Source organism: Sinohyriopsis cumingii, chromosome 16 (genome assembly GCF_028554795.1).
Source record: "Sinohyriopsis cumingii isolate HCF-2022 chromosome 16, ASM2855479v2, whole genome shotgun sequence".
In the NCBI taxonomy this organism is placed as follows: Eukaryota; Metazoa; Mollusca; class Bivalvia; order Unionida; family Unionidae; genus Sinohyriopsis; species Sinohyriopsis cumingii.
The window spans coordinates 9,791,693-9,815,693 of NC_142976.1; the positions used below are offsets into that span (position 1 = coordinate 9,791,693).

The window sequence follows — 24,001 nt, forward strand, 5'->3', positions numbered from 1 at the left end:
ATTTTCTCATACAGTTATAAAACGTGTCCTTTTGTCTACTGAAGTTCGTTGATCACAGTAAAATAAGACAGAAAAGTACTTAGTTACAGACAAATTCAAATGACTGACGTAATGTTTGCTACTAATGGAATTTCTTTAATGGCAACCTAGCAAAGGTCTCCATTTTAAAAATTATAAAGTTTTCACTTTAATAAGAACAGGTCACTGCTGTACCTGAAGTAGGGAAAGAATAGCATGGCATGACAAATGACTGTATGAGAATTAGGACCGGCATGCATAAATTAATAGCGGAAATTAATTAAAGAAATGAAAGACTTGAGCTCTGTCAGAATACACAAAATTTGCCGTTCCTAATGAACATCTTATTTTTTCGGAATCATTCGCCACGTAGTGCATCTCACATGCATATAAAAAAGGTATTTCATTTTGTTTTGTTGGTGGTGAAATGTCACTGTACATTTTTAGTCGTAACTCTTCCAATGATCGACGGAACAAACTGTAGGGTTAGCTTATTTTTATATCGTCTATGTCCATCGACGTGTGAACAAAATATTCTTTCTACAGCTTTTATTATTATTATTATTATTATTATTACTATTATTATTATTATAATGTCCACAAATGTATGTTCCCATTCGCTGTCATGTCAAAGAACACAAGAAAAGTTACATTAATTTCACTCCTGTTTATTTACAGACAAATTAAACTACTTTTTATTCTCGCTCTTTTCTTTTTATAAGGCTGTTACGATTGACATAAATGATGTCACATCGGTACCCAAGTGAACAGCAAAATATAAGGAAAGTGTGAAGTGGAGTCACCAGTTAAGCTCAGTAATGAAAACATAAATGAAGCACATTTTCATAAATCTTGTATTATGCTGACAGAAGAAAAAAACGTTTAGTCAGTATTTGAAACTATTAAAAGGTAGGAAAACTGTACTGGCGAGGATAAATTTATGCGATGATATCTCGGAAAGACATTAAGTATCTAATTATGTCACGATATGTTAAAGTCGAATGAGTCACGTGACCATGTTAAGTATTGCGTGAAACGATTCGTAACGTTTAAGCGTATCTTTCTGTCAATAGTTGACCGCAAGTGTGAATATCATACGGGTAGTTTATATATACACGTCAACTGTGTGCATTTCAGCTGTGCAGCTATCAGTACGCAAATACGCAGCCACGTTCACACAGATCACGTGGAAAAATGAGAACAAAAATATTATAAAGCATAATCCCCAAGATATATGATCTCTCTTTAACCAGCTCTAGACCATTATGAATTCAACATAATATATCATTAACCCGTTATATTGTCCAGACCTCGTTAGGGAGGCCCCGCAGACTCCCACCAATTGCAGCGAGGAAAGTTGAGGGAGCCCTGCGTACATTTCAAATTGCCGTAGCTTAGCTAATGCATATAGCGCATTTTCCCCCGTAATGCACCTCTTGTCTGCTTGAAAAAATTCAAATATGTACCTTGATGATAACGGACCTGAAATGTATACATGTAGGTGAATGGTGGGGTGAAGCAAAGCGTTGACTGACATATATCCCCTTCACATCCTACCTTTAATTTAATCTTACCTGAGCTTCCGTTAGGTCAAATTGCTTTTTAGGCCAATGTCAAGTTATTTCTTGGCATGTTTTCGGGTGGAACTGATACACTGGTTTCTATCGCCCGCCATTTTTAAGCTCTATATATTCAGAATATTGATCACAGGTTAACGTTTGTATAGCAAATGACAAGTAATGACTATGAATAGAAACACTGTTTGCAGCATAGAACGCGATATAGAGAAGTTTATAAGCACACCCGGCAAAATTATTATAAACATCGTTGTTTCGAAGAACAGCTATTAGCAATAGCGTTTGCGTAAATTATAGAAATACACATACACAAAAAGAAAAAACCCAAATAAACAAACAAAACAAAACAAAGAAATAACCAACAAAAACAACCAACAAAAAAACAACAACAATAAAACAATCCCCCAACCCTAACCCCTCTGAAATAAAACAAAATACATGTATAACTAAATCAAAAGGAAGAAAGGAAAACAAATGCAAAGCAGCCAACACGTCTATCAGAGGAGAGTCTTGTATCACACACACGCGCGCGCGTACATTAAATCATGTGCACACACCCCGTACATTAAATCATGTGTACACACACATGCACGCACACACACACTTATGTGATTGTGTGTACGTGTGTGTATGTCTTTGATTTAATGTTCTGTGTATCAAATATCATAAATCTAATTTTTTAAAAAAACAAGAATTAGACGACGTGATTTATAAGTTACAGTCAGGTATTCTGTGAACGTGAAGTACTGCTTAGATCGCGTGCTCCAGACGCGATTTGCACCCGACCCTAAGATTCACGTTGAAAATTAACATACATAAAAAGATAATACAAAGCATGGATCAACATAGGTTTTCATAGCGGGGTTGGGGTGGGTAGTTTTGCTTGACAGGTCTAAATCCCGCGATCTTTCGGTTTCGAGTCTGACGTTATGTCAAATAATGTACAGTGACGCCCTTATTTAAGTAGTCCACGTTAATTCACATTATTTGCAGACAGAAAAAAATGATAATGGCATTTCTAATGACGTCTACATTTAATATTATGAAAATTTTCAATTCAATTATCGTGTCATCCAAATTTGCATAAAAAAAAATCAAAGAGATATTCATTAGCTTTTTGTAACCTTTACATTTTCAAGCAGGGTTACATTAGAAACCAAACGATAATTTTTAAATAGCAACCTTCTGTCGTACCACTATGATACAAGGTGTATGTGTGTGTGTGCGTATGTATGTATGTATGCATGCATGCGTGCGTGCGTGCGTGTGTGTGTGTGTGTGTGTGTGTGTGTGAGAGAGAGAGAGAGAGAGAGAGAGAGAGCGAGAGAGAGAGAGAGAGAGAGACCTGCTTTCTGTTTCGTTTCACTTTAGACTGTAGAATAATAAATATATCCAATCTGCAGCTCCGGTATTCGACAATGTGTACTATCATCCGTTGGATAATGTGAAGTTTTCAACATAAGATATACTCAAAACGAAAAGAAGGGGTATGATTTTCTCATGCAGTTTGAGTTTAAACCTCGGAGATTTTGTATATATTGAAACAGAGATGCATTTTCTTCACATATAACGCAGATGGCGGTGACTTAATACCGAAGTTTTCAAGGTTACCTGTCCAATAGTACCATTCCGGTAGATCACAACATTAGCCAGACCTGATTCGAACAATATCAACCCTGCTAGATTACAACTGTATCATTCACTCTAGATCTTACAATTTTTTGGTCGACCTTCCAAAGAATTACATGTAAAAATGAGCTGCTGTTGTACCGTCTTATAGTGTACGTTACTTGGAATCACCTATTTGCTGGCATTGGACTTTTCCTGATAGTGCTAAAAAAAGTAACATGACGCCGTGATGGCAAAACCCATTGAGTTCACTCTTGGTAGATATGAACGTAGAAAGTAATCAATAAGGATATGAATTACGTTTGGTTGATATGCGCTCTCTACAATTCTGGAGACATACCACCACGACCAGCATAAACAATATGCAAACAAACCAACCAAAACAAAACAAATTACAGCAACCAAAAACCTGTGTATGAACATATGAACGGATAATATAGCAATGTATAAAGCCAAGCACGTGCCACAAAATATGCTTGCGTAGAAATCTACCCGGTTAGAGGGACAGGTAAAAGATCCAAGATTACTAGACACATGCACGGACACAAAGAAAAGCTACAACACAACATATACTACCTTTCATGCAATACAAGCATAAATACGTGTGTGACAAATTTGTATATACGAATTCACATAGATATGCCTACAGGAATGATGAACACTGAATATTTAGTTGTTTGATTTCATCGTTGCAGTAAAAACGTGCACGCGTGTGTGACAAATTTGTATATACGACTTCACATAGATATGCCTACAGGAATGAAAACACTGGATATTTTTTTATATTTATTTCATCCGCGCAATCGTTCTGCCATGAAAGGGTTGTGCAGTTTATGCCTGTTTAGTTTTCCTTAGCACATCATTCCAAACAATGTCAGATGACTATTGAAAGCATCTTTTAAATTATTGTTCTTTTTGATTTAGCATTTGCAGTTTTTTAAAACTGCATGCATCACATTAGGAACATACGTATTGCCCTGCTCTGGTCGTATAAAACGTTAAGATGATAGATAGGAATTGGTTTGTTTTTAATTAAATAGGCGTCATTTTTGTTTGTTCTCAGAAAAGAAAGTTCATGTATACGCAAAATATTTAACTTTTGCTGAATGAGTTATGAAGTATAATATTTCATGATGTATTTTTGGGAGGCATTATAAACAGTTGTTGTAGGTTTCGACTCACAGAATCACACCATGCAATATTGTAATAGTAAAATAAAATTTTGTCGAACATAATGATATCTTTCTATGGAACAATGACTCTAAATTTACAAAACAGCCGAAGATAAAAGTATACATATTCCACTTTAAGCAGTTATCCACTATACACCGACCAAATATATTATTATTAGTCACCATTTGTAAGCTGATACTATCGTACAAACAATATAGTTATGCTCAGTCACGATTACCACTGTTTTGGCAGTGGCACGTGCAACTTTTGTTTTGTCTGTATTAAGTAGGATTCCAATGTCAATACACTGAAGGTCACTTAGTGCACGTTGGAGTTCACTTTTATCTCATGAGGCTGTTATCATATACAGAAAGGTCAACTGCCTATAGAGTATTTCCTTCCTATAGTTAGTAGTGGCTCTTTTGATAAAAACTAGGAATAGAGATGAACTTAAAAATGACCCTGGTGGCGCTCCGTGATTTTTAATTTGTGTTTTTCTTGAGAAAGACCACCATTAGGTGATATTACTGAGACACGTTATTTAAGTATGTTTCAAACCAGGTAATAGTTCGTTAGCTACGTTAAAAAGATGAATTTGATGTCCCAGTAGATCGATGCCTTTCGGAAGTCAAGTAATATTGTTCGATCCATTTTTCCATTCGTCGTATAAGGATCTTGACTACTTTTCTAGCATTGATAATCGAGTGATTTTGTCTGAAATAGAGTGTTTCCTACTCAAAAAATGTGTGTTAGTCGAGCATGTGCATGGTGTACTCAAGCAGAACAATACAACATCTTTTGTGCAACGTGTTCCATATGAGGGATACCACTCTTTAATGACTATTCTGATGTTCAAAAACTTGTTTTTGCAGGCAGCTGTTAGTACCATTTTATATGTCTTTGGTATGACTCGGCCAGAGATCGAACCCACGACCACCCGCACCTGAGGCTATATAGTACAAATTGTGAGTTAGTACAAATAGTGAGTTGGTACAAATATTAAGTTAGTGCAAATGGTAAGTTAGATAGATTGTACAAATGATAATTTCTGAGGGCAAAGTATACAATGAACAGAATGTGAAACTCCATCCACCCGTTAACACGGGGTGATCAATCGTTTTCTCATATTTTTAAAGCAGTATGTATGTATGTATGTATGTATGTATGTATGTATATATGTATGTATGTATGTATGTATGTAGGTAGGTAGGTAGGTAGGTAAGTAGGTAGGTAGGTACTTACGTATGTATGTATGTATGTATGTATGTATGTATGTATGTTGTTATAGGGTTTAACGCCATTTTTCAGCACACGATAGGCTATACATGGCGGCCAGTATTGATGGTGGAGGAAGAACCCGGGAAAACCCCGGGAAGAACCACCGACCCACGAGAAGTTACTGGCAAGCTTTCTCACATACCCACATTGGCCGAATCGGAGACTGAAACCACGCAGACAGAGGTGAGATGGTAATGATCCGCAGCAGAGAGCGCTTTAGACCACTCGGCCACTCGGGGCCCCTATGTATGTATGTATGTATGTATGTATGTATGCATGCACGTTGGTGTTTATGTATGACTTATTTCATATTAGTGTTCAAGTTTATATTCATAAAAAAATCCACGAATATACTAATTTTCGGACAACTGAATGCATACACCTTTACAAGGAGATGCTATGATAACATATATAGATATGATATATATATATATATATATATATATATATATATATATATATATATATATATATATATATATATATATATATATGTATGTATGTATGTATGTGTGTGTGTGTGTGTGTGTGTGTAATTAAAGAAGTAAATACATACAAATAGGCTGAGCTAGTTTTAAAGAAAATTTGAACCTCCCCCCCAAAAAAAAATAAATAATTAACGATTGGAGTTTCGAATGCGCGACCCTTGTCTGACAAACTTTACACATGGCATTGTAGTTAATGTAATGTGCAGGAAATGTAAGCTAATAATAATTCTTTCTACGAATTTCATATGAAGTTTCGACCCGTTCTCAACGTAATTCTGAATAACAAAAACCCATACATCTTCGAAACGATTATCTGGCGCGAATCCCGTATCTTTGTCTTACTACAATGGAAATCATGGAGGAAAGAAATGTAATGACAAGATCTAAACTGAACCAGTACTTCAGAACTAGTGTAGAAGATAGACGACTACTTGTGCATCATCCACCAGGATGTCAGACTTTGGATTTTGAAGGAGCCGCACAAGCACCAAGACAAGCGGAAATACTGATGGCAATGCATGTCATGGGTGTGGAGATCGGGAAGATAGACGCGCTTCAAAATGGAGGACTGAACAAGTATGTGATATACACAAAAGATCGAATTCCGTTATTAGAAATGACGGAAATAGAAATAAAAGGGATGAGAGCAGTAGTAAAGGAGACAGAACCCTTTACAAGAAATATCGAGCCAAAGTTAACAGAGATTCATATAGTGGGACTTCCATTCGAAGTGGATACAGATCAACTTGTTCTAAAAGTTGAAAAGAAATTCGGAGCGAAGGTCGTAACCCACAAGATGGCAACAGTTTGGGGTTTTGCGCCGATCAAATCCGGAAACAGAATTATTTATGTGCAAAAAGAAGATGCAAAGAAAATGCCCCTATTTTTCTATGTCATGGGGTTCAAACTCAGAAGTTGGTATAGAGGAGCAGAGCAAGATCGGAGATGCCACAGATGTTTTCAAACGGGGCATGAACCACGTGACTGCCCAGGCGTAGAACAAACAGCGCAAGGCACAACCAACAGGGTACGTATGCAAGTAGGGTGGCAGCTGCACCACTAAATCGTAACATGCAAGAACCCGAACCGATACTAAAACTCATAAAAGAAGTCAGAACTGAAAAAGAGCAAAATAAGGAAGTAACGGCAAGCTCACTCACGAATATGGACTTAACAGAAATAAGGGGAGAAGAACAATCGACACTGGAGTGGCAAAAAGTACTTAGCCCAAACAAATCGGGACTTCCAAAAACCCCAAACAACAAAGAGGGACTAACGTTGAGAAATAGGTACGGATGCTTATCAGAGGAAGAGGAACAGCATAACCATACTGGGAATGACTTAATAGGAATTCAACCTCTAACATCTACGCCAATACCAAAGTTGAGAATAAAAAGAAAAGCAGCCACAGGACCGGAATCACCCCAGGAGGGCGAAACAGGAAGAAATGAAGATTATACAATAGAAGAAAGGAAAAATGTGTCAGAGAGGAAGGAAACCATAACTAAAAAGAAAAGGGAGGAAACAATTGAAGAAGAAACAATGGAAACAGAAACAGAAAATGAAACTATATTTGAACAGGAAAATGACAAAGAAACTGGAAATGATGATGATTATGAAACAGGACGTGAATACGAGAGTGAGACGGATGATACGCAAAGAAAAGTAATGGAAGACAATACGACAGAGAACAAGACTGAACAAGCAAGCAAAGGAAATACAAATTCAACAGAAGAAACCCCACCCACCCTTTTGACGGGGGTGGGGGGAGACTCTGAAGCCAGTGCGCCCGTTAGTAGTTAAGTGGGGTACATTAGCGACAATGGGAATTAGCATTACAGAGACCCCTGGGTCAGATTAGCGAGAAGGGAAATTTAACATGGTGAAAAATCGTGGGTCAGATTAGCGACAAGGGAAATTAACATGGAGAAAAATCGTGGGTCACTCTAGCGACAAAGGGAATTTAACATGGAACTATAGTGTGGGTCTGTCTAGCGACAAGGGGAAATTAACATGGGGAATAGAGTTTGGGCTTTTGGGATTTTTTAAAAATTTTTTTAAATTTAAATTTAAATTTAAATTTAAATTTTAAAAAAGGGTAGGCAATGGAAAGGCTATCTCTTTTCGAGAAATATGGCTGGCCCTGAAAAGGGCCTTTGGGTTTATGTTAATGTATTCATTAACATAAATGGTACCGCATTGGTCTTCTTCTTGTCCTTAGGCTACGTCTCACTGTTGGTCCGTAAATCAGCACTCTTTTCAGGCATCCTTGTCTTTCAACGTAGATCCTACGTATCCACAGGCTGGTGTTTGTCCTGTGGACAACGGTCCACTTGGCTCGGACATACATGAGCATGTCCGTCCGGAACATCATGGAAGACACAAGCGTAGAAGATTGCACATCGGTCCACATCTTGAAGCGACGAGAACAAGTGAATCAATGCAGTGAACTGCGCTTATTTATAGGTACAGGAAGGATTGAAACGGATTGAATTCATTTACCAATCCGAACACGCGTTACAAAATTCAGTCAGCTCGCATCCAATCCGAAGAGAGCAGTCTGTGACGTCACGTGGTCTATATAGATTCGTTAGCGCTTGTGTGCAGTCAATCTATGCGACAGTGATTCAACATGACGGAAACTCAGAAAACGATCCATTGGGGTGCACCAGCAGGGGAGACTGCCCAAGGGAACCCGGACTTACATTCAGAAGAGGTACATTGGGATTTTGTGGATTTTCTTACCTCGCAAGAATTTGTTCCGGAACCTTCGTTACCTTCTTCATTACCGCAAGTGGAGAATTTTAGACAGAGACAGAAAGAAGAATTGGAGAAATTTATGCAACGACAAAAGGAAGCGGAACAAGCTTTTCTCCTACAGCAACAGCAACAACAAGAAGAAGAGGTAAGAAAAAAACAACAGCAACAACAGCAAGAAGAAGTAGCAGCAAAGAAACAAGAGGGTGAAAATCAAACGGCTACGGTACTGTTGGACATTTTAGCGGAGTTAAGAAGTCTGAAACAAATGTATCAGACTTCTTTATCACGACCAAAGAGAATACGACCTTCCCGAGCTAAACACGCCAACCCTGTGACTAAACCTGTCGTACCACCCTTAGTGATTTCAACCCAATCATCAGAAGTAGGCCTTGGCCGTGGCAAAGGCTTAAGGCAGTTAAAGTTGATTGGTTAAACTCACCCCTACACCAAAATAAAAAGGCCCTTTTCAGGGCCACCCACATTTCTCGAAAAGAAATACAATTTCAATTTGCCAATAACTCAAGAATAAACCCCACCCATTTTACCTTATAGTACGTATCTGTGTATGAGTGCGTGAGTGTAGCTTCTTATTTTAAAATCAGAACTCAAAGACACTTACCTTATATCATTCATGTATTCTTTTATCCATTTTTTTACAATCCAATTCACAATTCACCACAGAACACTTTAATTAAAAGTTCATTGACTTCTTCTTTCTCCTTGTTTAGTCTCTCTGTTTTTTTAATTTCTTCACCGTTTTTTCCTCATTTTCTTCCCTTCTTCTTTTCTTCTCCTGTTTCTTTGCTTCTTGTAAATAGAATTGTCTTCTTTCTTCCTCTTCTTCCTCTGAAGAATCCCTCTCTTCTTTCGAAGAATCCCTCTCTTCTTCCGAAGAATCCTTCTTTTCTTCTGACTCCTCTTGTTTCTTTTTTGGGCAATCTGGAGACCAATGTCCTTTTTCTTGACAATAATAACAGGTATCTTGACTTTTGTCTTTTTTAGCCCCTGTTTTTTTTCTTTTTTTGACGGTCTGGACACTCTGAAGACCAATGCTCTTTCTTCTGACAGATATAGCAAGTATCTTGACTTTTATCTCGAAAGGAAGGAGAGTAGTCCGTCGGCTGGTCTGAAGAGAATTTTCTAATGACCCCTCGCAAAGCTCTGACGAAACGTTCCATCTGGGTAGTCTCTTCCATCGTTGTGCTCAGCTTGAGAGTGAAATGAATAGTGAAAGGACAAGACACACACCCTTTTTATATACGCTGGTTTGCCAAGACTATAAATTAGTCTATGGTGTTTAAACTTGAGTCATTTGACGTTCTGCACTCAAGATGAAACGATCCCATTCATTCGAGAAGAAAGAAGAAGAAGAAGAAAGTAAGAGGCAGAAACGTGATCTATCGCCTCGTACCAGGGCTGAAATCTTGGCACAAATTCATGCCAGTGATTTTGAAGAGGACATGAGTGAACCAGATTCCGAACCCTCTAAACCAAGTTCACCACCCTTAGTCAACCCTGAAAAGTACTATTCCATTCGAGAGACGGAAAAGCACTCCTCTAGAAAATTTAGAACCACGGCTTACACCTACACGGTGAAGTTTAAAGATTTCAAGGCCGACGTACCCTTGGAGAAAGCAGAAGGGTTTATCACCGAGATGTGGGATTCTTTGCTCACCGCACTCAAGCTACAATGTCAACCCAAAGAAGACGATTTCTTGACACTATCCATAGATCACGACAGCTTGAAATCCCCTGTTTGGATCGAGTTTAGCAGACCCGCAGAACTGACCCCTTCCAAAGTCATGGACAAGATACAACAGGTGCAACAATCTAATGACCAGTTTGACATCACCGATGGTAAAGCCACACTGAAAATGGCCCACGTCTCTCCTCCTCAAGGAACTGGATGCAAAAAGATGTTATTGGTGGACGACCTTCGCAACACCAAAAAGAGTCTCGTCCGAATTAACAACCCTCAAGACCAGATGTGTTTAGCCCGTGCCATCGTGGTGGGACGAACCTATGCCAACAAGAACGACACGGTAGAATGGAAAAGAACCTGGAAAACTATTCAACGATGCGATCGAGCCAAACAACAAAATGAAGCAGAACTCCTGTTGCAACAAGCCGGACTGTCCAAAGACACACCCTGTGGCATTCCTGAGATGCAAAAATTGCAAGATGCCCTAGCTCCACGCTACACCTTGAAAGTGCACCCTCAAGAAATGCGTGGAACTCTGTTGTTTCGAGGCCAAGATTTTAAGGACGGAAAATACATTCATGTCTATCATCACGATGACCATTTCGATACCACTACCAGTATCACTGGATTCCTGGGATACAGTTATTATTGTGAGAAATGTGACTATGGTTATAACAATCGAGAGCAACACAAGCATTGTGGAATGAAATGCCCAGGATGTTTGGCCTCTCCACCCTGTCTGAGCGAAGGACCAGTGAGCAGCAGGGAAGTCGTACAGACCAGGTGGCTCAGATAAATTTAAGCCTCCCACACAAACTTTCTCCGTAGAAGCCTCAGATTGCAAAAATAAACCTTCCTTCGCAAATTAATCATTAAAAATTCGCCCGGGGATGCATTTTCAGGCATAAAAAAAAACAACAAAATTTAGGGGGGGGGGTATGGTAAAGTTTGTTTGTGATTGCAAGATTGGGCTGCGAATACTAATTTTATTTCACAATAAAACAATATCATTGAAAATAAGATGAGTCGAAAAACTAGCACAGTTGGAGAACCTCAATCTGCTAGATTAGCGCGAGAGCAATTAGCGGCATTAAAGAAGCTAATTCCGACGAAGCGATTATTTAAGAGAAATGTTCGTGGTTACGAAGATATGCAACATGGAATTTCCGAAACTTCGGCAAAATGGTTGAAGCCAGTGACTGGAACAATTGAGCAGGTTGTATATGGCGACGAAAAAGATCCAGATATCAAGAAACGCGGAATTTTTCCTATGTTGAAAGGTATTGAGGAGCAATCACGAACATTACCCGAGCGATTAGCAATAGCAGCAGCGGCGCAACAACTTGCAATTGATGATGGAGGACAACCTGGAGGACAACCTGGAGGAAAAAAACCTGGAGGAGGAAAACCTTTAATGATAAAAGGAAAGTTTAATATTGAGAATTTAAGAGAAAATTTTACCGAGGAGGGATGGGATATGATATCGCGACCTCTCTCAGCACTGTATACTATAGAACAAATTGGTGATTTTGCGGAAAATTATTTTAGCGATCGAAATGAATATTTGACTCCAATAGGAAAAAAAAGATATGGGACTCGTGATAATTGGTACAGCATGGTATATAAAGTTTATACGGGAAAAACACATGTGAGTGTAGTAACGGATCCACGTTACAGAAGATTTTTAGAAGCGGCAAGAGATACACAAAGATTTAATAAGCAAGTGGCGGAAGAAAGAAAACAACAGGAGAAGGAAGAAAAAAATCTAGAGAAAGAAAGAAAACAACAGGAGAAGAAGGAAAAAACTAAAAAACGAGGAAGAAAAGCAGCACCACAGGAAGATATTCAACCACAGGAAGATATTCAACAAGAGGAACCAAAACCTAAAAAACGAGGGAGAAAAGAAACACCACAGGAAGATATTCAACCACAGGAGCCAATATTTCAACCAGAGGAATTAGGAGCTAGACCAAAAGAGAGAACTCCACCACAGAAAAAAGAGAGAAAATCGAAAAAGAAAAAAGATCAGAGTGATGAACCAATAATTGTACCTAAATACATATACGATGAATCTGGTTCGTTTATTCCTGATCCTAGTTTACCTGCTGATAATTATTTGGATGAAGATAACATACATGCAATTCGTGAAGATGATGTTGCGAGAGTTGTAATTGCTTCAAAAACTGATTTGAAAACTAAAAAAATTTATTTGAAAAAAGATATTAATGCTGATAAAGTCAACGATGTTGTTTGGCATGCGATAGTTTATTTTGGTAGTTTAGGAAAACCAATAAATTTTAAAGATGATGATTTTTCAAAATTTTTGTCGGATATTATTAATTATCAAGTAAGGAAAGATGTAAAAATTTCAACACCTAAATTTGATGGTTTACCACCCAAATTTGAGGATTCGCCACCCAAAAGTAAAAGTTCGTCACCTAAAAGTAAAAGTAAAAGTTCGTCACCTAAAGATGAAAGTTCTGATTCATCCTCCTTTGATATTCGCCACCCCATTGAATTTCCTGAAATACGTGAAAAGTTTTATCCTCACACAGAACGCCCCTGGTGGAAAGACCCACCTCCGGAACCAACAGCTTCAAACTACAGGGGACCCACTGAGAAATATTTATTTTACGATCCTGAGGGTAAAAAACTAGAAAAACACCCGGCTGGGACTCCCCCACCTCCACCAGAAGTATATTCACCACGGACGTCGTCGGGAACATCGCCGGGGTCACCATCAGAGGAGGAGAAGAAATCTTCAACGCCGTCAGACGATTTATTCTACGTAACGCCATTGGAATCTCCAGACCAAAAAAAAACAGGAAGCGGATATTCAGTTTGTCCCGATAGTGTTGTCAATGATGTATCTCGCCTCGAAGTATTAATCGGAGGAAAGCGAGCCGGAAATAACTCCCGTGAGATAGTCAACGAAGCATCAGATATTTGTCAGCGATTATTCCGTGGTGGTATCATCGATTCTCACATTTATAAAGAGTTTGTCGATGAACTCATCGATTAAATCAACACAATTGAAATAATATGATTGTTCACAAACATCAACGCAGACCTAATCAGGTCCGCATAGTAAACTCTCGATTACCAGTATACAAATATATTCACGGTAATGGATTCGGCGATATTATTGGAAGTCTTGTCACGCGAGTAATACCTAAAATTGGACCAATAGTAAAACAACTAGGATTAAAAGCAATAGGAAAGATAGGTGAGACTGCTGTTTCTGGTATCGGTAATTTGGCTAGTAAAGGCTTCAACGCTATCAAAAATAAAATATTAAGTTTAGTACGTAAAAAGCAACCTGTTAAATTACCTAGCACCAGAGAAATGCCACCCGAAGTTAGTAAGGTCATAAATGATGCGGCAAATAAAAAAATAAATGATCTAACACAGGAAGCTGCTATAACAAATCTGGCGCAGGAAGTTGCTAATACAAATCTAGCGCAGGATGTTGCTAGGACAAATCTAGCAAATACAAGTTTCATTTCAGGCAGCGGTCTTCGTTTTAGACGATATTATTAATAATAAATGTTTGCACAAGTGTCAAATGAAGTATTTGACATGGATGAACCAGTAGGTAGGGATACATCAGTGCGAGATTTTCAATATTTCTCGTACGATGTAGTTGAGCCCGATTCAAGAAATCGGAAGGAAATTCAAGTCCACGATACAACAAGATATTTTCTTCCATCTGAGGCGTATATCGAATTTGTTGGTAAAATTGTTAGAACCAATGATACTAACTTTGGAGCAAATTTTAAAGTTGGATTTGTCAATAATGGTATTATGGCATTATTCAAGAATGCCACTTACATGATCGATGGAAAAGAGATTGAATCAATCACGAATAATGTTGATATAGCAACGACGATCATAGGACTAGCAAGATACTCGGATGATTTTACCAGATCAGCCGGTCCTAGTATGATGTTTGCCAAGGATAATTCTAATGAAGCTGAACACAATCGGTATAACACCGCTATACCAACTACTCCAGGTGGTGTTAATCCAGCCACTCAGATGGCGTTAATAACTGGCGTCAATGACGATTACAATCTCGGATTTGCCACGCGAAAACTTATGTTGGTTGGTCCGAGTTTAAGATTTTCCTGCGCAATTCCGTTATCTCATATTTTTGGATTTTGCAGACATTTCAGAAAAGTTATTTACGGAGCGAAGCATACGATATCTTTCGTTCGAGATGCCAATGATGACAGAGCCATCTGGCGAGATGCAAGTGCAGATCCCCTTGATATCGGCAAAGTTGTCCTTGAAAGAATTACCTTGTGGATGCCAGCGATAGTTCCATCGATGATCATAGAAGAAAAATTATTATCATTTATGAATCAAGGAGGAAAATCCATAATGTCTTGGCTGACAACGATGACTGACTCTATCGAAAATGTTAATATTAACGGAATATTTACTTGGCGAATTGCGTCACAGCAGGGCTCCTCCGCACCAAGACATATCTTTGTTGCTCTACAAAACATGAATAGAAATGATCAACTGCATAGCCATATGATATTCGATCGACTCGAGGCAACAAACGTTTCATTGAGAATAAACGGCCAACAGGAGCCAACCGAGGAAATAGCCATCGATTATGTCACCAATTCCACGGCACGCGCGTATCATCGATTGTTAAGTTTCATGGGCCGCGATCAAAATATTGATACTGGATTGCAAATATCACAATTAGATTTTAACACTCTCTATCCCATCTATTATTTTTCTTTGGAACATCTCGATTTGGTAAAGCAGTCGGTCGTCGATATTCATTTCAAAGCAAGAATTAACACAGGAGGAGGAAATGCAAGAGCAATCGCGGTTATTCTCAGCGATAGAACAATGATCCTGGAAGGCATCAGCGGTAGAATGAGAGTTATCGATGCACCCGTAGAGAACATGTAACAAATTCTAAATTTAGATTAAGTGATTATTAATATGCCATACGATCACGTCAGCGTAACTCTGACCCCCGGTCAGGTGAAAAAACTTCATGCAGCAACAACAGCGCGACGAGGTTTAAGTTTAACCTTAAAAAGCAATCAGCTTCACGGTGGACCTAACAAACTATCGTTAACTAAAAATCAACACGGACATTTCACCAGAGCCAGATCAGCAAATATTGGTATTCGCCTGAATCTCTCAATAGGAGCAATCAGAGATATGATCAAAGTAGGTGGTATTTTTCCTTTATTCGCCGCTATTCCAGGATTAATAGCTGCAGCGGCCCCCATGATTGCAAAGGCAGTAGGATTAGGTGCACTTGGTGGGATGGGTACCGTATTAGGAAAAAAGATCGTGGGAGGAAGATATCGCAAAAAAAGGGAGGGATATTCCCTCTTCTCCCTCTTCTCACAAAATTGATGCAGCCGCAACAAGGATCAGGCCTTTACCTAAGACGACCCCCGTACGGATCCGGTCTAAGTCGAGCCTACCAGCCTCAAATTTAGATTTAATAAGTGAAGCAAAAAAAAAGAAAATAAAATTTTTCAGAGGCGTATTTATGCGAGATCAACTACCTAACAAACCGAATCCCACCGAGACAGGAATAATAAATCTCGATAAAAATTCCGGTCCTGGCACTCACTGGGTTGCCTACGCGATTAATCCTCGCGAAATCATTTACTTTGACTCGTATGGATTAGCACCACCAAATGAATTTATCAAATACGTGTCAAAACTAAAACTTCCGGTTTGGTATTCAACACTTCCAACACAAACATTAGCGGATCCACCAATATGTGGCCCGGAGTCAATTAATGTCCTTGATGCAATTTCAAAATCATCCAATCCTTATCGCAAAATTTTATTTGAATATACCTTAGATAAATATCATGGTTGACATTTACGGTAGGTCCCTCTTCAGAAAAGAAAAAAAAGGAACGGGCGACATCGATACATCAAAGTTTGCAACCAAGAGCGATATTAACAATCTTCTATCGTTGTCAGAAGTTGATCCTGGTGAAGTTGCTGTTTTTCAAAATACCGAAGGGCGATTACAAACTAGCAACATCAAAATAACTGATATAATTAAGCGAGAGGAATATAATGATCGTATCAGTCAATTTACTCGTCAATCGGATACGGTATTAAAATCTATCGCTGATATTACCGATATTATTGCAAAGTTTCCACCCAAGGACGATCTCGTGAATATAAAACAAAAAAATAATGAATTATCAGCGGCGTTAGTATTACACACCGACGCCCAAGATAAAATAAATAAGCGACTCAACAAACTATTTAACGATATTAAAAAATTCGACGATGTATCAAGTAAACTTGGAAAAAAACTCGACGAGGATATAAAAAAATTCGTGGATGCCTCCTTAATTACACACAGCGATCTCATCGATAGAGTAAAATCCATCAACGAGGAAATTACCAAGATAAATATCTCGATGGGTCAGAAAACATCAATCGACGATCTCAGCAAAAAAATCAACGAGGAAATTATTAAACTCGGCGATGTTGTTGTTCCTGAATTTACCAAGGGGATTAACGTGATGCAAGGACAAATAGATGAGAAAATAAAATCCATCAACGATAAAATTAACACAGTACATGAATTGACGCGTCAAAAGTTAGATATATCAACGTACGACGGAGAAATTCGAGATTTAAACACGAAACTTCTTGCTGCAACAGCAAAGATTGACCAATCCGTCGATAAAACTGGTCACGCCACTGACGTAAAACAATTAGGTAGGGAAATTATCGAAACAACCACAAAAATTAACAATATCAACACAAAAATATCGTCAATGAACCTTGGAAGATTATCGCGAATTTCGATACCAACGGAGGTAGAAACAAAAAATATTGTCTGCAATGTGCCATTTGTGTTTAAGACATACAATTATAATTGGGACCCTAAAAAAGGTAGTATCGGATTTTATTTCACCGTACCAATTACCGGCGTATATCGAGTACATGTTATTTCCAAGATAAAGTTTAAAATAAAATCGAATCGTGAAATTCATGAATTCTACCCCGGATTTTTTATTATTTCTATAGAAAAAAATACCGGCGTAGACTGCGATCTAGAACCGCCAGATAGAACCACCACAGGACCGGTGGATTATTTTGTAATTTTCGAATATTTATCGGGATTGGAAACAGTTGGTATTCCAGGATAAACATGATAATCCCGTAATTGTTATCGTAAGATACTAATAAATGACCGCATCTGATTACCGATACAATCAGGCGCGATCATGGCAGGATTCACTAAAAAAACTCCTCGACGATTATCAGATAAAAATAAAGAAATATCAGCGCAGATTAGTTACCATTGATGTTGCTGTGTACGCAGTATCTGCGGTAGTCGCTGGTGCAGGAATAATTTTATCCGCGGTAACAATGATAGCGCCAATCGTAGCAACGATAATAATCTCGTCAACAACAACAATTGCCGGTGTTTTAAATATCATCGCGAAAAAGATATCCTCGTGCACGAGTGAAAAATTATCTTCGTACAAAAGTAAACTAACTAAGATCAATGACGCATACTCGAAGTTATCATCGCTACTTTCCGAAAGTCTTAATGACGGTATTATATCTGATCTAGAATTTTCTTCGATTATCAGTATCTACTCGGAGATTGAACAAATGAATATTAATAATGTCCGAGCTAGCCCAGATCGTGACAAACACGACGCCGCCGACAACAACGTTAATATCGTTAAGTTCAACGAAACCAGAATTTAGCATTAATTTCTCAACACCAATTAACGTCAACGAAATTGCGTTAACACAATTGCGCGTCTACAATAGCTGGCCTAATGTTAGATCAAAATCATTCGGTAATTTGATGCCAAATAATTCACTTGTTTTTGCAAATAAAAATAAACCCGATGGAACACCCGATTGGATCGTCGTTGGTATACCAACCGGTAGTTACGAAATTGATCAGCTGAATAATGAGTTTACCACTAGAATATCAAATTTAACCGGCGATGCTACTCCGGGAATAAAGATATCTTCACATGATCCAACACTATCGTCAATGATAGAAATGAAATCACCGTACGTGGTAGATATTTACCAATCATCGATTAGAAATATATTAGGTTGGCCCGAGGTCGCACCTCTGGTAGAACCAAAAAAATCGGATGTTATTATTCCAGGTTGGTATGATGAAACCCTTCCAGAACTACCGGAACCAAAAAAAGAAGATTTTACCACCAACGAAGGATGGTATGGAGATATAAAACACAAACCTCTGATCGATAGCGCCATCAATCTCATGAATAACCACAAATTTAATCTAGTAATGTTCGCTTTCACTTTTATTAACGAAAGAATTCTCTCATGGCTGCCTCTTCCTAAAATCCCCCCAGATGTGAAAATCTTCGACGCTACCAACATTAACAGGATAATAGCCCCCATAGACGGTATCTTGGTAAGAAGAACTCTAGACGAGTTTATTCAAGAACACGAATTACAATTAAATTTATTGCGAGGATCATTTCATGAATGCATCCTAAATAAATCTGGTTCATGTAGCGAAATTATAAAGCACGTGAAAATTTTAAATCAACTTGCGAATGATATTGAATATTATCATGATATGTTTATTCAGGCGATAGTCGACGATATATCAATTGCCGACTATGTTCTCCCTATTAGCAAATTCGAGTTGATCAAGAACTCGGGTGAGAAACAAAAATTCATGAGAGTATTTGAATTAACCGAGGAAACACTGCCAAATTTCAAATTTCCCAATTCTGATTTTGATGCGATGAGAAAATCCGTCACTGATACCATTGATGATTTATTTCCGAAATTACATGCCGCATGGACCAAAAAAATACATTCAGAATTGATTCTTAAACACAATAACGATCCTGACAAAGGTGGACGACATATATCGCCGGATATCGTTAATATAACGGAAGTTATCGCGATTTATCTTCACGCGGATGTTGTCGAGGGTAGCTATAATGTTGATTCGTCAGTGTCGAATCAAGCGAATCAGGGATTTGTATTGTATTCATTTTCACCTAGCGCATCTCCTGGTTACTTGATAATCAAGGAACCAATGAATCCGTTTTACCTGCGATGTCATAATCGATTATTGACAAGAATAAATTTCAAACTAACGGATCAGAAAGGAAATTTACTTGATATACGAGGAGAAACTGTAAGTATCAATCTTTTGGTGAAATCGTGAGTGAGATTTTCCAAATCTATCTCCCAGGAAAAAATGGGCGAAAAAAATAAATAAAATCCAGGGAAATTTTCAAAATTAATCTTTTTTTTTGTTTTGCGGAGATATTCAATTATTCTTCGTCACTCTCCGAATCAAATATTATTGGTACATAGGAGAATTTAATCCACGAATCAGCATCATAAGAAAATGTTGCGTTGTATTTTCCTTCTGCCACTCGTTTTACTGAATGCGAGTCAATAACGAAATATTTTGCAGCTGCAGTCATCGATGTAAACGCGATTTCCTCACCTGTTGCCTGATTCACTGATTTAACAGTCCTCGAATAATTAGGAAATCCACGGTTATTACCAAATCTTGAATTTTCACTCTGGGTTACCGCGCGCAGATTGGAAAGTTTATTGTTAAGTTTATTACCGTCAATGTGGTCGATAACAAGTCCGATCTCTATTGGTCCTTTGTAGCATTCGAACACAAATCTATGATTCGAATAACATTCTGTTCTTTCATTTCTTTTATGGACTGTAAATTTGAGATATCCCGAATTACAAATACTACCAACACGTTTCTTTGTTTTGATGTTTCTGACATTACCATCCTCAGATGCTTCGTAACCTTCGATGGTTGGATGCAATCTATACTTGTGTGAGATTTTCATTGTGGGAATCGCTGATTTCATTTCCATATATGATATTCTCTTTGTTTAAATCGAAATTTGCTTTGAAACGATTAATATAATCTTCTTCGCATTTTATTACCGAGGAGGATCTTTTCTCATAATATCTCCGTAACTCACGATATTTTTTCCCTCCACAGGAGAAACACAATCGAGTCCTTCCTCGAATGCCAACTTGACAAACTAAACATCTCTGTGGTCCTTTGTTACCTCGTCGAATTTCGTATATGTGAGCGCCACAATATTCACCTCTGCAGGATTTATCGCATGATTTTATTGATCCAACTGTTATCCATTTGCATTGCATATTATAATTTAGATATTTGTCTAAAATATAATAATGGATTTATTTGATCTCGATGAGGCAGAATATATCATTCCTGAAGTTGATAGTGCGAAGAAGGAATTTTTTGATGATGGAGCGATTCATGTTTGGTCGACATGGAAAACTAACTTTGTTGATGCTACGATGAATTTGGAGCGAGCGAAAAAGATAATCGAACATATAAAAAACTCACACAAAGAAGAGAGATTTATTTTCGGAATAAAATTTATTGCACAAATGCCCGATGACATTTGGATTATTCGTGATAAACGAGATCCGGTACGCGGCGGTAAGAAAAATGTTGTTCTTGATAAAAATTCGAAACCAGGATTGTTATTAGGGATTGATGGTCCTTATTATGCTAGGGCGTATCCTTCTAGTGCTGTTGTTTATGGAATTTATCGGCTGAATAATAATCCTGATGTGAAAAATCTACCTACGATGAGGGAATCTCCGATAATAAACTGCGTGGCTGAGCGAGTTATCGAGCATATGAAAAACGCTCGTCGTGGATCTGGTCTGACTCAATTGAGATTGAATAAAATTAATTCATGGGCAAAGACAGTTGCTGATGGCGCATCAATCGATGATGTTGCTGCGTTAAGTAAGAAACTTAAATTTCCTATTACGGTTAAAACACTATCGGGTGAAATATTATATTCATCGCCGTATAATTCTCGAGGAACACCAATCGAAATTGTTGATCATAATTCACATGCGTGGAGTCAGTCGGTAATGATATTCCCGCGAGATCGTGTTGTTAAGTTTTATCCCGTGGAATCTGGGAAAGATAATTCCGATGCAATGTTTAGGTTTATCAAACTATTAGCCAAGTCCGATCCAATATCGATTTGGTTATTTTCTAGCGAAGAAAGATACGATCAATTTATCTTACCACGCGGAGATATTTACCGAGATGAAATATTACACGAAGCGATGAGAAATATCGCGGAGAAGTATTCGTCAAATCCAGATCGATTACTGACAAATTGCTTTACTGTTCCGTCTGTTGCTGCTCACGCTGCTAGAGAGAGAAATTCGTGGAAACCTACAAGAAATGAATTTCTCAATGATATTCAACTTAGCTGTATCGAATACGGCCATGGAGGATTATGGAATACCAAATACTATTTCGAGGATATGATTTCCGTTGATATGAGCGCATGCTATCCTGGAAGTTTCCTTGGATATGGTGATTGTGCAAATTACTTTGCTAAATTTGGCCATCCTACCAACGAGATGACGCGAGTGGCAATTAACGGACCGTTACCTGATTTTGTCATGACAGGATTCGCTCATGTTACTTCATTCGAACTTGCTGAAAATTTGCATAAAATTTGTTATATTTGGTTTGGTCGGCATTTATCTCAACGCAGATGGGTCCCTACGGTATTGTTGAGATTTATGTTGGATTCGTCGATGTTAATATCATTGACGGTAAGTGAAGCAATTATATCGTATAGAAAGCAGACCGAGGTGTGGTTGCCGACAGATTGTGAAAACGCGAAAGATATTGGAAGAAAAATAATTGGTAAATTTACTCAAGGAGGATCAGTTGATCATAAACATCGCCACGCTAGGTTATTTATCAATGATGCTGAGATGGATTTTATTATTGCCGATACAGTGTCTCGTGGAATATTTTGCAGTAGAGAAAATATTATTATTGATGGAGAAAAATTGGGTACCGTGATCACTTATCTCGATGGAGAATCCGCGCAGTATACTCATTTAAGATCATCGATGCTCGCTTATGTGAGTATCAATTTGCTGTCGATGATAAATAAATTTTCTGATATCGCGGTAAGGGTTGCAACGGATTCATTTTATATCAATAAGAAATTTCAATGTAGATTGGAAAATTTAATCACCGATGGTTCCTGGGGAACTTGGAGAATAAAAAACGAGGATATTCTAGATTATTGTGAGGACGCGGATGTGGAAGATTGCGATAAATTTCATAAAGATAAATGCGATGAAGTATCAACAGCAGTATCAGTGTTCGATCCAATTTCACGAAACAAATTCGTTTACCTAAATGGTCCTGGTGGTAGTGGTAAAACAACACGAGCGATAAACTTATTTTCAAAATCTGATATGATCGTGTTGACTCCAACTCACAGACTAGCGCGAGAAATAAAACAACGTGGCGTTAATTCTTGTACTTATCATAGTTATTTCAAGTACAGCGGTGGATTGTGGGATTCAGCTCGAATGGGAAATAAATATATCAACAAGATTATAATATTTGATGAAATTTGCACGGTAAATTTAGTTGTGTTAAAATTATTCCTGGGTTGGCTAGAAGAAAAAAATACCGCTGTAATAATGTGCGGAGATCACGGCCAACCTGATCCTATTGATGGTGAATCTCCTCACAGGTGGCTTAGAAATTTTGTAGATTATTATGAAGAAATTAACGCTGATTATAGATCTAATGATATTTTACTGACCGAGTTAAAAAAAATGATTCGATTGCAACCTAATAAGTTTCAATGCGATGTGATGAGAAAAATAATCGACGAAACTTCGATGGATAATTTTCTAACTTTGTGGCGTCCAGATCATTTGATCGTTGCTAGCAGAAAAATTGTTCGCGATGTTATTCAGGAAATATTATTCAAACTTCATTGTGATAAATTTCCAACATTGCAGGTGCCGTTGTGTTATAGGCCAACTGATACTAGGAAACAAAATATCAATGTTATTTTGCCATGTGGAGAAGAAAAGATCTTGGTACTAAACGATATTATTTTCGTTGATATTAATCTTGTCAATGATGCAATAAACGCAGAAAGATCGCCATGGAAACTCGGATACGCAGCAACGATACACTCGTCACAGGGATTAACAGTAGATGGCCAGGTCTGGATCGTCGATGATAGAATTTCCTGGTCAAATTTAGTTTATCTAGCAGTTTCTCGAGTAAGAAAATTATCTCAGCTAGGTAGAATTAAATTTCACATAAGTGACGACGGCGGTAATTGAGTATCTCTCGGTATTATTTGTAATTCTTCTTTGGTAAATCCGCGTTGTGGTGCTAGTGAATCTAGAAAATAAATTGCTGGCCTTCCTGATGATCTTGTTACGGCTGATATTTTATGTGTCGTAACGCTCCAAGTTGGATCGGTTGCTCTTTTTCTGCCACCCTCGGCTTCTCCTTCCTTGTATAAATA

General features: G+C 38.0%; 1 protein-coding gene across 6 annotated transcripts in view; it reads right to left on the bottom strand.

Moving 5' to 3' along the window:
- Nucleotides 1-24,001, bottom strand: part of LOC149779926 (rhomboid-related protein 2-like) — a 164,131-nt gene that overhangs the window by 24,288 nt on the left and 115,842 nt on the right. Inside the window, exon 1 of one of the 6 annotated variants that reach the window (XM_089936629.1) lies at nt 3,207-3,368. The exons of 2 other annotated variants lie outside the window; for them this stretch is intronic. The gene's annotated coding sequence lies outside the window, so the exon portion shown is untranslated. Of the gene's footprint in view, nt 1-1,592; nt 2,094-2,940; nt 3,186-3,206; nt 3,369-24,001 lie in introns of those variants that run through there. 3 more of the 6 variants (XM_089936627.1, XM_089936630.1, XM_089936625.1) reach the window with 3 other exon arrangements.